Source organism: Carlito syrichta, unplaced genomic scaffold (genome assembly GCF_000164805.1).
Source record: "Carlito syrichta isolate Samal-C Ts95f unplaced genomic scaffold, Tarsius_syrichta-2.0.1 Scaffold117902, whole genome shotgun sequence".
Classification (NCBI taxonomy): Eukaryota; Metazoa; Chordata; class Mammalia; order Primates; family Tarsiidae; genus Carlito; species Carlito syrichta.
In genome coordinates this window covers 160,803-175,671 of record NW_007061998.1, presented here as the reverse complement: position 1 = coordinate 175,671, position 14,869 = coordinate 160,803, and the positions used below count along the sequence as shown (strand labels likewise).

The 14,869-nt window shown below is 39.6% G+C and overlaps 1 protein-coding gene and 1 pseudogene across 1 annotated transcript in view; one reads left to right on the top strand and one right to left on the bottom strand.

Annotated features, from left to right (window-relative positions):
* MB21D2 (Mab-21 domain containing 2) overlaps positions 1–14,869 on the top strand; it is a 129,474-nt gene that overhangs the window by 104,295 nt on the left and 10,310 nt on the right. The gene's annotated exons all lie outside the window — the stretch shown is intronic.
* Positions 7,436–7,786, bottom strand: LOC103277455 (annotated as a pseudogene).

Below are 14,869 nucleotides of genomic sequence, written 5' to 3'. Positions count from 1 at the left end.
ATTTTTTTTTTTTTAAATCCGAAAGTTACTCTCATAACAAGATGTGGATCTGGGCACAAAATATCATTTTTGTCACTATCATAAAAGTAGCATTTCTGCACCTCACAATCACGCCACACTTGGATTTGAGTCCTTTAATGACCTTTCTTGAGCAGTCACCTTTTAAAAGAAGGTTTGTCCTCTAGTCTTTTTCCCACTTAACTATAAAATCTAATCAAGCTAAACTTTTGGAAAGGATGCACAATATTAATACGTGTGTCTTTATTTAATGCATCGTGTCTAAATTCAACTCCAGGACAAATGATAGCTTTGGAAATTGTAAACCTCTATTCAAACTATTCAAACCATGTGATCTTTGGTTGCAAAAACTGAGCTTTCATTGTGCCCATCACCACAGGTTGATTGCTTGGCTGCCAAGTCAGCCCCACACTTGATACGCACTGACCCACATATGTGTTCCCAAGGAAAGTGTGGTGTGATTGTCAATTGTACTTGAGGATACTCAGCTGGTGATGCAAATACTTTGTGCTTAAGATTGAATAGAGGACAGAAACCAGTCCCTATCTGATGGGTAGAGGGAGATAAGGGGCCAGAGAAAAATTACTAGTAGAAATCTGGCATGGATATATCATCTTCTTTCAAAACAAAATGAATACCTGGGAGATTACAGATGTGAATGAACTCCCTAGCTCTGAGGAATGATAGATGCCACGTCACTTCTGAATCTCAATTACTGTCATGTTTCCAAAAGTTCCACCAAAGTTGTGCCTCTCCTGATTTGAAGAGTAGCCACTCTCAGCTCTTCAAGACCTTCGAGCATTACTGGGATGCTAGATTTCTTTCTCTAATTTGACAGCTTTGCATTTCTTAATTTCATGCCATTAAACTTTCTGCTTTGAAATTGAGGGAAGGAGCAGACAGTCTTTTTTTTTTTTTTTTAATCATTTCAGTATTACTAGTTTAAAACACATGTCTCTTTGGATATTATGCTTCCGTCCTTCTGCGGTAAGGCACAAGGGCCTGTATTTTTAACAAACCTCTTGATTTGAGACCTACATGTGAAGTACAGAGAGAGCCCTGGATTGGAAATCAGGGACTTTGGGTTCTGTTTCCAGCGCTTGTGTCAGGTGCTGTGTAGTGTTTCCTTTGCCTTCTGGGCCTCGGCAACCTTGTCTGTATAATGTCAGTTGGAATAAGTAACTTTGAAAGTCAGTTCTGGCTCCGGTAATCTGTGATTCATTCAAGACATGTGGAGAACACAGAAACAACTTATACTTCACTCCTTGGAGTTCAGGAGTTAGAGAATTTGTAACTGATTCAGACAACATCCTTTAAATGAAATCAAACAGACTTTTATTGCTCCCTTAATAACTGTCATTTTGGTGAATAATTTCTGACTAGAATAATGAATGCCACTTTACATTTACTGACTCTTGCTCCATTTTTACTGGGGGGAAAGGTAGAAGAAAGAATCCATCTCTCAAAATGTAACTTTCCCACCTCTACATTAAGAGACTCACCTTTTGAATTTGTTGTAGACTTTCATTTTTTTTAATTGAACAGGCATGGATTAAAAACTCTGCAATACGTTGACACTCTTAAATTATCTTCCTGTGCTATTATTCTAGTTATTATTGAGTCAAGGTCTCACTCTGTCATCCAGACTGTGGCAGTGGCCCAGTCATGACTCCCTGCAGCCTCGTGGGCTCAAGCAGTCTTCCTTCCTCAGCTTCCCAAAGTCCTGAAATTACAGGCATGAGCCCCACCACACCCAGTCACAATCAAGTATGTTTTTTTAAATTATTTTTATTTTTTTAATTTTAATTTTTTTGGGGGGGAGGTTGCTGTCTCACTCTATTGCCCAGGCTGAAGTGTGGCACTCTCATGGCCACTGCAGCCTCAACCTGCTGGGCTCAAACAATCCTTCCACCTCAGCCTTCCAAGTAGCTGAAACTACAGGTGTGTGCTACCATGCCTCGTTAAATTTTTTTTTTTTAATTTATTGTAAAGACGAGGTCTCACCAAGTTGTCTAGGCTGGTCTCGAACCCCTGGGCTCAGGCTACCCTTTTGCCTCCATTTCCCAGGGTGCTGGGATTATAGGCATGAGCCACCATGCCCGGCTTAATAAAGTATGTTTTTACCCAGATACCAAAAGTAGTTATCAGGTAGACAATTATGTTTCAGAAGTAGATTTGGCTTTTTATTGGTCTGTCAGGCTGTCAGTACTTTTTTTCCATGTCTGTTTTCCTTGGGAAAACTCATTTGATCCCTTAGTCTTCCTTAAATTATGGGCATGGGGGTAACTGTACTAATCTGATCCTCTGACTGTATAGAACATTCCAGCTTAAAGCAAGGGATACACTTTTAAGGCTTATTAACTCAGTAATTAATTTTTTGAAATAGCATATTTTTAGTATATTGCTACTTTATTATTTAGAAACTAGATTGAGGAATTTGCTATTTGAAGCAACATCAGCTTATATAAATGAAGGAAAAAATAATATAAGCAAAATAGTCCTTATTAATACCCTATGTGAAAAATGGATTAATAGCTCTTAAACATTTGATTATTGACACTTAAAGGCAAGTTATTTTTCAGGAATGATGTGTGTTTGTTTTGCTGGTATATGTGAGGAAAGACGGGTATCTTAGCAATAACCCAGTCTAGACATAACGGAAACTTCTAGGTTTACCAACTATAAATTGCACCTAGCAGAGCAAGCTTTCCATTTTGAGCCCTGTCTCTCCCACCTTGCAACCAACAAATTGACAGTTTGGCAAAACACACACACACACACAAATGACATGTCTGTCTTTGAAAATAAATATGTATAGTCAGATTTCTTTTAATCTAGTTTAGGCAGAAGAACTAGATGGATATGTTGTGTATTTGTTTTAACTAGTCGCTTAGCTGCCAAGAGCCCTCAGCTCTCACACCTGTACATTGAGAACTAGAATACTCTCTACAGAGTTATTGTTGGGAGCAAAGGCAAAATTAATTGTGGCCATTCTCTGGAAACTGCAAAGAATCATATAGTATATGGCAATGTATATTTTTGTTGTTTATTGATTGAAGCCAGGTTAAAAATTATTTTTAAAAAATTAATCATCTGAGCTACTAAACTTTTTTTTTTTTTTTGAGTTGAGGTCTCACTGTGTTGCCCAGGCTGGAGTGCAGTGTCACACTCACTGCAGCCTTGACCTCCTGGACTCAGGAGATCCTTCTACCTAAGCCTCCTAAGTAGCTGGGACTACAGGTGCACCACCATGCCTGGCTAATTAAAAAAAATTTTTTTTTTTGTAGAGATCAGGTCTCAGTATGTTGCTCAGGCTGGTCGCAAACTCCTGGACTCAAGCAATCCTCCTGCCCCGGCCTTCCAAAGTGCTGCAACAACAGGCGTGAGCCACTGTGCTCAGCCTGAGCTCCTAAAATCTTTTAATGTATTTATTTATTTGTAGACAGAATGAAACAGCTTTGAAGGAAGAGTGGTGTCCTAACCTCTTAATATCAAGGACTGTTTTCCACCAACTTCTTTCTTGCCCCCACCCTCCCCGCATCTGAAGCTTTATTAATTAAAAACAAAAAATGCAGCTGCAGCAAGTGTGAGCTGACACTATGCCTTGCAACAAAGTCTTGAATATGCACTGGGAACCCATTGTCAACCATGCTGCCTGCCAGGATATGTTTCAGTCTTTGCTCAACCTAGATGAAGCCCTTCAACTCTTGAATTACCAGGAGAATTTTCTCTAGGGAATCAAAGGCACAGTTACAAATCACCAAGTAGAATCTAGGATCAAGTAGGCCAGGGACTGATGCTTTCAATATAGTCCTTATTATGTGTTAGCTCCTTGCTAGTCTTCTATTTCCCCAGAGGGTTTATTCCAATAGCTAAAGACTTGGGAGTTCAGTTAGAAACTCTTAGTAAATGAGTGGAGTGTCGGTGCCATCTGCTGGCAGTTATTGGGAATTGCTTAGTAAGGAGGCGTCTACTTCTTTATAGGTTCTGTACTTAAACATCAAAGGAAGAGTGTGCGCTTATGATCTTTTTAAAATACCAGGTATTGAACTTTGATCTTAGAGTACACTGTAGCTATATAGGACTTTTCCTCCTACTCCCCTGCTAAGGTTGTTGGCTAAAAATTGGTGCTTTGGAGAATGTTCTAGAGCTAAATTGTTCTCGAAGAGAAAGAGGAACTGCTTCTGTGTAATTACGATACAGTTCATGGTCTGCTCATTAAGAAGCCCCTAGCTTGTCCCTTCATCTCTTCTGAGTATGTGACATTATTCCCTTGCTTGCAGATATCGAGGCTCTGGTGTCTCTCATCATGCCTCAAAATGACTGTGTTGTCATTCCAAGCATATCACCTGATAATTTCATCCTCTATAAAAATAGAGTTTATTTCAGTAAACTCTGTCTTTAGGCTATACCACCTATTTATTCATTCAGCTTACATCTGTCGGATTTCTGTTGTGTTAGGTTAGGAAATACATAGGTCATCAGACAGACACTGACAGGTAAACAAATAATTGATCATTGGTGCAAACACTACACTAAAGAAAGTATAGAATGGAGAGACTAAATATGTCATTTAGAATTATTCCCATAAAATGTATAGGAATATAAACAGAATAATCCCAAAAAGAGGCTTAAAGAGAAAGTTTGTTTTGGACTTTAAATTGGCTTGAGACTTTTATATATAAATAAGGTGAGTCTGTTTGGACAAAGCTGCGCTCTGAAGGTTTGTTCCTGAAGTAAGCTGGGCCATCTGCTTTTCCATCCTCCCTACCTCCACACTTGAATTTGTTCATTTTATCATTCAAGGAAGAAATGCTTGAATCTGAATCTGAAGAATGTTATGAATTTTCACCTCTCCAAAGTTTCCCAGGACCCAAAGAGGGTTTAAAATGTCCTTTGGGAAGTGAGAATTGGAATAACAAAGCAGGGAATAAATAGGGAAGATGCTAATTGTAAATGCATAGGAAAGCACGCTTGCTGATTTGAGAAGGCTGATTCACCCTTTTTCAGAATTGTTCTCAGACCTAATTTTATAAGACATATAACAAATCTATAACTAATTATGGAAAAGAAGAAGGAATTCATTTTCATCGACTTGCACTTCTAGTCTCATGGCCAGTTGTAATCCGAAATGTAATTTCACCAAGAATGATCTGCAGAGATGAGCCTGACTGTCCCTGTTCATAATTCCCTCCATGCTCCCTCCTCCCTGGCATGGAACACAAGTTTCAGAAACAAGAACTACCTTGCTGTGGTAATTCTTTTTGGGAGGTGATAGAAGAAGCAGGGGTGAGGGAGTAGAGCGATTGAGATGGAGAAAAGCCCATAAAGGTTTTGTCTGTTAATAAGCTAATGAGTGGGTTCAGATTGTGGAGCCCTTTGGGAAGTTGTATGGAACCCAGTGGATAATGGCCCCCCAAATCTGGGGAAACTAGAGTATTGGTCTACCAATTCTACTTCTGCACTATTGGTTGACACTTGCCCCCCAGGAGTGTCAGTTCTCTTGCATCAACTACCCTGCCCTTCCTGGCAGTGGCAGGAGCAGAGTTTGCCCTCAGGCAAAGGAGCAGAGTCGTTGGCACTTGAGGAGGGAAGCTGCCACCTTGTGGGAACCTGCTTCTCGGAGATGCAAGTGAATTGAGTGGCGGGCTAGGGCCCAGGGCAGGGCAGCCACAGAGTCTCCTGCGAATGCTTGTGCATGCACGCATGCACACACATAATCCTCGTGTCTCCACACATTAGGAAAAACACAAAATCAAGGGAAGTCTGTGATAATAATAGTAAGGAATTATTATTTTGTTTGATAGAATGGTGGTTACACTTAAGCGTTTTTTTTTTTTCAGTTAGGCAATTATCTTATAGCGTTTATGGTGAAATTATAGGATATCTGGGGTTTACTTTAAAATATCATAACAAAAAATGGTGGAGGTAAATGAAGCAGAAATGCAAATCATTGTTGAAGCTGCGTATTGGATACATGGTGATTCATTGTACTGTTATCTGTATTATTACATATGCTTGATATTTTCTAAAGAAAACAGTAAAGTAAATAAACTTGTCTGAAGTAAGACAGGGTCTTAGAACAGCCAGTGATAGTTTTCAATCCTTAAGAGAAGGCTTCTTTATATAAATTGGTACCACTTTTAAGCTAATATAGTAAATTTGAGTGGACACTGTAAACTGTTATAGAGTCCCTTTTCAATGAACAGTGACATTGTTCTAACAGTGACTGCTAGGTTAGAAAAAGTGTTATCTCTTACTACAGCCTCATGGATGCCAGTTTTGTTGTTGTTGGTTTGTTTGTTTTAAAGAAAAGACACAGAATTCTATATGTTTCTTTCTACAGGTCTCAGTGTGCATGAGCTGAGTTTTGTACAGAGATGAAAGTGAACATGGTAGATATTGGTGTGTTCATTAAGGAAAAAAAAGTTCTAACTTCAGAGCTAAGTAAGAGTGTCTGGCTTTGTGATTAGCGTGTCCTTTGGTAAGCATGTTCCCCACCACGCTCTAACCTTCTCCTCATCCTAGTAGCAGAAACTTAGGGGATATGACCTTAAAGTTAAGACTCTGATGCTGGACTAAAACAAACAAATTAGACCATACATCTGAATATGTGGGAACATTTTTAGAGTTTTTCCTGGGCTCCTGAAAGAATTCCAAGGATGCTGTTATGATTAAGGCGTGTGGAGTGTCCTTTGAAAATTGTTTAACAGTTAAATGCAGCACATGCATATGTATACACACGTGTGTGTGTATCACAGCACTAAACATCTTTCTTTTTTTATTTTTGCTGATAAACGACATGTTTAATGACACATTGTTCTTCACAGAGATGATTACAGAAACTTGTAATCTATATTCCAGTACTATACAACCATGCAGCATAGACCAATTAGTCAAATGTAGAATAAACTGACTTCTTGCTGGGCACCGTGGCTCAAGTCTGTAATCCCAGCGCTTTGGGAGGCTGAGGCAAGAGGATTGCCTGAGTCCAGGGGTTCAAGACCAGCCTGGGTAACTTGGTGAGACCTTGTCTCTACAATATATCAAAAAATTAGCTGGGCATGGTACCACACACCTGTAGTTCTGGCTGCTTGGAAGGCTGAGGCGGAAGGATCTCCTGAGCCCAGCAGGTTGATGCTAGGGTGGCTGTGAGCATGCCACTGCACTCCAGCCTGAGTGACGGAGTGAGACTCTGACTCAATAAATAAATAAGTAAATAAACAAACAAGCAAACTAATTGGCTTCTTACCACAACTACCCTATATTCACTGTAATCTTTCTTCTCCCCCAAATGACCCCAATCTTACATAAAAACAGCAACTGTGGGGGGATGCAGAACCTTAGCTATGTAGCCAAAAGTAAAAACCAAAGAAAAAAATAGCAGTTCAGTGGTTAGTTGGCGAGAGCAGGGAGTTCAGTGCCCTTCTGGGGAGCTCAGTGCTAGTTTGGTCTTCTTACTCCCATTCTTTTTGTCCCTCATCCTCAGCCCTTCATGTTAGCTCTCAGTAGGTTTGAATAATCCATTTGAAACATATTCACTTCTTTGGAGCTCACCATAGTGTTGATCTTCTTTTTCCCTTCAGTAGCTCTTAACAGACACTTGCTGTCTACGGGCTCAAAGCCCTCTGTAGCACCCTTTCTTGGGAATGGGTTTAGTTCGGCCATAGTACTTCTTCAAGGTGAGGCACCTGCTGCTCAACATCCGGCACTTCTGGAAGAGCCTGGTCAGCTCCATCAGGAACTGCTCGCTTTCCAGCAGAACCATCTTGGGCCCTCTGGCCCTGCTGCATCCATGTAAACCTCAAGCAGTTTTTCCAGTTTCCGGCTGGAAAAACATCCTTTTTATTTATTTATTTTATTTTATTTTATTTTTTTTGAGTTGGAATCTTACTCTGTCGCCCAGACTGGAGTGCAGTGGCCGTTCCTGGCCACCGCAGCCTTGATCTGCTGGGCTCCGGCGATCCTTCCGCCTCAGCCTTCCAAGTAGCCTTTTTAAAGTCATTTGTAATCATGCCCTTCCTATGATCCCTGACTCATTTTGCTCGTATACTTTATTTTTCAGAGATGAAATCAGTTTCTAGTCTGCTTTCGAAGTTATTTACTCCAAAATGGGATTTGTTTCATTTTTGGATGGAGAAGCAAGTTTCTACTTACGTGTTTCCAATAATTTTTTATGTGACAGTTTTAAAGGCCCAAGATATGAAATTGTTTTTCTTCTAGGAGAGCCCCTTTAATGCTGGAAAGCAGTATAGAATCAACTTGAATTTGGATTCCAGTGGCTATCATGATCATAAACAATTTATTTGACTGCTGTTTATCTTAATTTCCTCATCTGTAGAATGGGGACAAGATGGCTGACTTAAAAGCGTGAAGAGGGTTGAATGAGATGACATAGTAAAGCCTCAGTGCGTGGTAGTGCCAACAAATGCCATGCTTTTCTCAGAGAGTCCTTGACATGAGGTGTATATACTTCAAAGACATACTCTAATTCAGCTCTTCTTTTGCTCCGACGTGCGTCATTGCTGGTACTATGTTATCTCTTTTTAAAATGGGCAGAGTCAATCGCAGAACATGAGGGCAGCTGGGTTGCAGAATAGCTGTGACACAGAGTAGTCCAGACAAGAGAGAAGATTGGCCTCTGGCGTTCGAGCATAATGCTTCCTTGGATTTCTTACTTCCCCTGTTCCTGGGCCCATGTTCGATGGTCATAGGTGGCTATAGGAGGCTACATTGTAGTTGTCTGTCTTCAAAAGTTGGCTCTTGTGATGGGCATCCACCTTGGAAGACGTCTGGGTACTCAGCCTCTCTCTGATGTTTATATTTTTAGCCTTCATCCCTGCTGAAGATTCTGATTGATTATCTCAGGACAGGAAATGGACTGCCTCCACTGAAAGTATTGTTCGAAAATTATGCCTGATGGATGAGTCTTCAACTTACAACATTCGATTGCCATTTTTTCTCTGTGTCTTCTACTTTTTGAAATCATATAGATAAAGTCCTATTTCTTCTTTACTAGTGCCACTCATCAAATAGTTGGAGGTGGATCTCATGGTCTTCTTGAATTTTCTATTCTTGAGGCTGAACAATTGTCTTTTCTTCTCTTCCTCTTCTGTGTTTTGACTAGAACCTTGATTCATTTCCTTCAGTGTTGATATCTTAGTTTAAAATGGTATGTTCATTAGTGTGTCATTATTTGATTAGTGTGGGCGCTGTTCATGCTGCTTATCAAATATTTGCGGCTCTTCACCTTTCCAGCATGTAGTAAAAGTGTACTTTCTCCCGTGTGGTTAAGTGGGACCATGTGATTAGTTTGGACCAATTATTTATTTTTGCTTTTTGTTTTTTTTATGTATTTTAGAGTTGTGGGGATCAAGTGAGGATTTACTATATAAGTAAGTTGCCTGCAGGTGAAGTCTGGGCTTCTAGCTGGCCTCTGTCCCCCTGATAGTGGTCCTGGTACCCAGTGTGTTTCTGTGTGCCCTGCTCCCTCTCCTTCCCTCCCTCCTTTAGCAGTGTCCAGCGTCCGCCCATCCCAACCTTGTGCTCATGTGACCAATGAACAGAGCCTGCTTATGAGTGAGAACATGTGGTATTCAGTTATTTGTTTCTGTGATAGTTCACTTAGTATGATGGTCTCCAGCTGCATCCATGTTGCTGCAAAGGCCATGATTTTGTTCTTCTGGATGACTGTGTAATATTCTATCATGTATAGGTATCACATTTTCTTTATCCAGTCCTCTTTCGGTGGGTATCTGGGTTGGTTCCATGTTTTTTGCTAATGTGAATCGTGCTACAATGAACATATGTGTACAGGTATCTTTTTGGTAAAGCAATTTATGTTCCTGTGGGTATTTTCCCAGAAAAGGGCTTGGGATCATGGAAGCTCACTTTTTAGTTACTTGAGAAATTGCCACCCTGCTTTCCACAAAGGTTGAGCTAGCTTACATTTCCACCAGCAATGTAGAAGTGTTCCCTTTTCGCTGTAGCCACACCAGCACCTGTTGGTTTTTGACTTTTAAATAATAACTGTTCTTACCAATGTAGTTTTGATTTATTTGCAATTCTCTGAGGATTAGTGAAGCTGAGCATATTTTCATGTTTATTGGCTTCTTGAATGTCTTCCTTTGAGAAGTATTTGTCCATGTCCTTTGCCCATTTTTCAATGGAGTTGGTTTTTCATGTCCATTTGTTTGTATTCCTTGTAGATCCTGGATGTTAGACCTTGTCATATGCATAGCTTGCAAATATTTTTTTCCCATTCTGTGTGCTTTCTCTTTACTCTCTTAATGGTTTCTTTTGTTGTACAAAAACTTTTCACTTTGTTAATGCCCCATCTGTCGTTCTTAGCTTTTGTTGTATTTGCTTTTGAGGACTTGGCCATGAATTCATTGCCTACTTAGACGTCCAAGAGGGTTTTCCCTAAGTTTTCTTCTAGGATTCTTACAGTTTTGGGTTTTATATTTAAGTCCGATCCATTTTGAGTTAACTTATGTTAATGTATATGCTAATAGGTAGGGGTCCAGTTTCATTCTTCTTCATGTGGTATGCCAGTTTTCCCACACTGTTTGCTAAATATGATTTTCTTTTCCCAATGTTTATTTTTGATGATTTTGCTGAAGGTGAGTTGGTTGAAGGACTGTGGTTTTATTTCCCGATTACCCTGTTCCATTGTTCTGCGTATTTATTCCTGTACCAGTACCATGCTGTCTTGGTTATTGTAGACTTGTAATAAAGTTTTAAGTCTGGAAGTGTGTTGCCTCCAACTTTGTTCCTTTTGCTTAGGATTGTGTTAGCTAATTATGTTCTTTTTTGTTTCTATATGAATCTCTATATTGTCTTTTCTAGGTCTGTGAAAAATGATGTTAGCAATTTGATGGGGATTGCATTGAATCTGTAAATTGGATGACCAATTTACAGATAGAAAAATTGGATAGGATGACCATCTTAACAATATTGATCTACCAATCCATGAGCATTGTATGTTTTTCCATTTGTGGCATCCTTGATTTTTTGAGCAGATTTTGGAGTTCTTATTGTAAAGGTCTTTCATGTCTTTAGTTGGGTGAAATCTAGGTTTTTTGGGGTTTTTTTTGTAGTTTTGGACACTGATTTATGAATGAAAATGTTGTATATTATTTCCAGACCAGAGCATTTAACTGTGAAAATAGAACCTCTGAGCTTTCTTTCCCTCCAGTAGAATAATGAAGTTCCTTCTCGATAGGTATTGCGGTATCCACCTGGGTCCTGGATTAGGGAACCCTTGATGGCCATCTAGTGTGAATGATAGTAAAATTTTGTTGTTTTGAATCACTGAGATGCTGAGCATTGATCTTTGCTTCTCAGCATAACCTCATCTATCCTGGTTGATATAATTAGCATTTGATTTTCTCACTAAAAGATAAGTGTTATTCAGTGGGAGCTTTCTTTCCCTCCAGTAGAATGATGAAGTTCCTTCTCGATAGGTATTGCTGTATCCACCTGGGTCCTGGATTAGGGAACCCTTGATGGCCATCTAGTGTGAATGATAGTAAAATTTTGTTGTTTTGAATCACTGAGTTGCTGAGCATTGATCTTTGCTTCTCAGCATAACCTCATCTATCCTGATTGATATAATTAGCATTTGATTTTCTCACTAAAAGATAAGTGTTATCCAGTGGGAACTATATGAGTTTTTCCTCACCTTTGTGTCTTCAGTACTGGCTCATGGGAGGCCCTTATACTTATATGTCTCATGTGTGAATAAGTGAAACCTGAGTTCCAAATTCTGTCTTCATCCTTGTGGCAATTTCCTAGGCTTGGCCTACTTCAGTACTTTTTCATCTCAAATGTAGACCCTTTTTCCCCAGTGAAACCCAGCTTTCCAGCTTCAGGGAAATTAAATAGTTTGCATATACATCCCAAAGAGAGAAAGGAATGAAAACCAGACCAAACTGGGTCACAGGCAGAGGTGATGGAGTATAGTTGATTTCATTCTGAACATCTCCATCGTAAACTTATGGGTTCTTGTGATGGTCAGGAGAGTTACTGTGCTCATCACTGATATCTTTTTGTAGGTAGCCATTTGACATAGTTGCATTACTCTTGCTTTTCACTGGCTATTGTTTTTGTCTTTTAAGAATAAGCCTTCTGTGATACACATACTCTCACTCATAAGCGGACCTTGAACAATTATCATAATACTATAAGAAAAGGATTAGAAGTAGGGGCAAACTGCCGGGGCAGGGGGATGGGGAAGCAGGACTGGCAGTAGTGGGAATCTACCTGGGGGAGGGAGGACACACCTCACCAATAAGGGTGCCTGCATAACGAACATTTGTATACCTAACTCTGAATTGTATCCCACACCTTTAAAATTTTAAAAAAGGAAGAGAATAGAACACAAACAGGAGCAGAGAGAAGCCCATATGATGATACAAGGAAAAGAAAGCTGTTAAAAGCCAAGAAGAGAGGCCTAGAAGAAACCAACCCCACTAACACCTTGACCTCAGACTTCTAGCTTCCAGAATTGTGAGCAAACAAATCTCTGTTAAGTTAAAAAAACAAAAAAATGAGTCTTATAAAGTGAACACCCCTCATGTAAATTTTTAGTCTGTAGTTTGTGTGCTCTGTTGTGGTTATGGAAAACTGTTAGATGGGGCTAATAAGACTCTCTTTTGAGTCTTGCCGGTAAGTTCTAGATGGCAGAAACTGTGAGTTTTTAAAACCCTCAGTACTGAAAAGAAAGGGCAGAGGTTATTAAATGGGAAAAATATATTGATAACGTTTGTGCATTCATGTGCCCTTATTAATTGATTGCCAACTAAGTACTATACCACACGCTAAGTAATTTGGTATGTATTCTCTCATTTTATTCCCATGGTCACCCAACAAACTTGTCCTAGTTGTTATTTCCCAATTTCATTTAAAGAAACTGAGGCCCAGAGTGGTTATGGTGTTGGTCATGAATGAGTTGGATGTGAAGCCAGCTCTAACGTATGTTCACTGTGTTCAAAATAGCTTGGTAACCTTTGCAAAGTCCACCAATTAGAACCACAGTTTCAATTTTTAAGAAGGAAGATAGGCTGGGCTCGGTGGCTCAGCCTGTAATCCCAGCACTTTGGGAGGCCGAGGTGAGTGGATTGCCTGAGCCCGCGGGGTTCGAGACCTGCCTGGGCAACTTGGCGAGACCTCATCTCTACAATAAATCAAAAATTAGCTGAGTGTGGTAGTGCACACCTGTAGTTCCAGCTACTTGGAAGGCTGAGGTGGAAGGATCGCCAGAGCCCAGCAGGTCGAGGCTGCGGTGGCTGGGAGCGGCCACTGCACTCCAGTCTGGGCGAGAGTGAGACTCCAACTCAAAAAAAAAAAAGGAGAAGGAAAATAAAGATTAGAGAGGCACTTTTTTTTTTTAAATGGACTTAGAGATTTTTAGTAAACAATTTTATACATATATGCTGATAGTATTATATATTATGTTGTGTAGTAAATTCCAAGATCCCAGGGTATGGTTAATAAGATATTCAAATTGATCAAAACAAAGGGTACTCTCAACAAGCAGATGCCTTCTAATCCCGAGGGCTGCACTAACTAAGCAGTTAGGAAAAAAAAATCCCTGGGATTTGCTGAGCCTCTTTGCCAGTTACTGTGCCAAATGCTTTGCAATTAACCCTTTAACAACATGGGTTTAAACTGTGTGAAACCACTTAAATGCAGATTGGTTACAACCAAATGCAGATTAATAATACGGTATTTATGGGTTGCAAAACCTGTGTATATGGAGGACCGACTGTGTAAATACATTCCACAGGACTGACCAAGAGACTTGAGTATGTGTAGACTTTGGTATATGTGGGGGTCCCTGGAGCTAAGGGGTGATTATGTTTCATATATTGTTATCTCACTTAGAAGGAAAAATATGCCATGAATACTGCCCATAATGAAAATTGGTGTTGAAAGTTCTAACTTAGGAATTCAGATTAAGGTCCTCTACTAGGGTGTACAGGTTGTTCATTCCACAGGCACCTAGGTGAGAGAATTAAAAATGACTGAAATCCAGCCTGCCTTCTGCTTGCTAATTTATGCATCGTGCCACACGATGGCATCCACTCAAAAGAAGTATCTTTGACTAGCAGCAGTCTTGGTATGGCCGGGTGAGGGAAGAACACTTGTTTTCTTCATCTAACATGTTGTACGTGCCTTGCATGTGCCGGAGCCTCTGGGTAGATTGCCTGTTTAATTAAATCTTCAAAAGGTGTTATTTGCTCTTTCAGTTTTATGGATTGTGGAAAAGGGAAGACATATGGGGGAAAATGAACTAAATATCTACAATGTGCTTAGACATTTCATATCCAACCTCATAGGGCAGTTTTATGTACTTATTTTTTTTGTCAATGTGTTTGTTTTAGTAGATAAAAAGATAAGTTGGAAACTCAGATTAAGTAACTTGTCAGTCTTACTTAAATAGTAAGTGACAAACCCAGGATCCAAGCTCAAGTCTGTCTTTCTCCAAGTCTGATGCTCTTGCACACATATCAGTATCAAAATGGGGAAAGATCAGGGAAGATTTATTTAGTGAGCCAACTTTCATGTCAGTCCTTTTACTATATTGTGTATATGAATATGTATACATGCATATATATTTTCGTCAATAGGGCATTACCATTACCATGCATGAATTAATCCATTTTCTAAAAGATTAAAGAAAATCACATGTAGTTGTTTCAAATTATGCAAAATAAAACTTGACTATTTGACTTATAAAGCATATTCCCATAATAGTGAATATTATTGATCACTTATGAGATTATTGAAAAGTGGAGAAACTCCATTGTTGCCGTCAGCGTTTCCATTGTCTTACTGTCAATTTGGG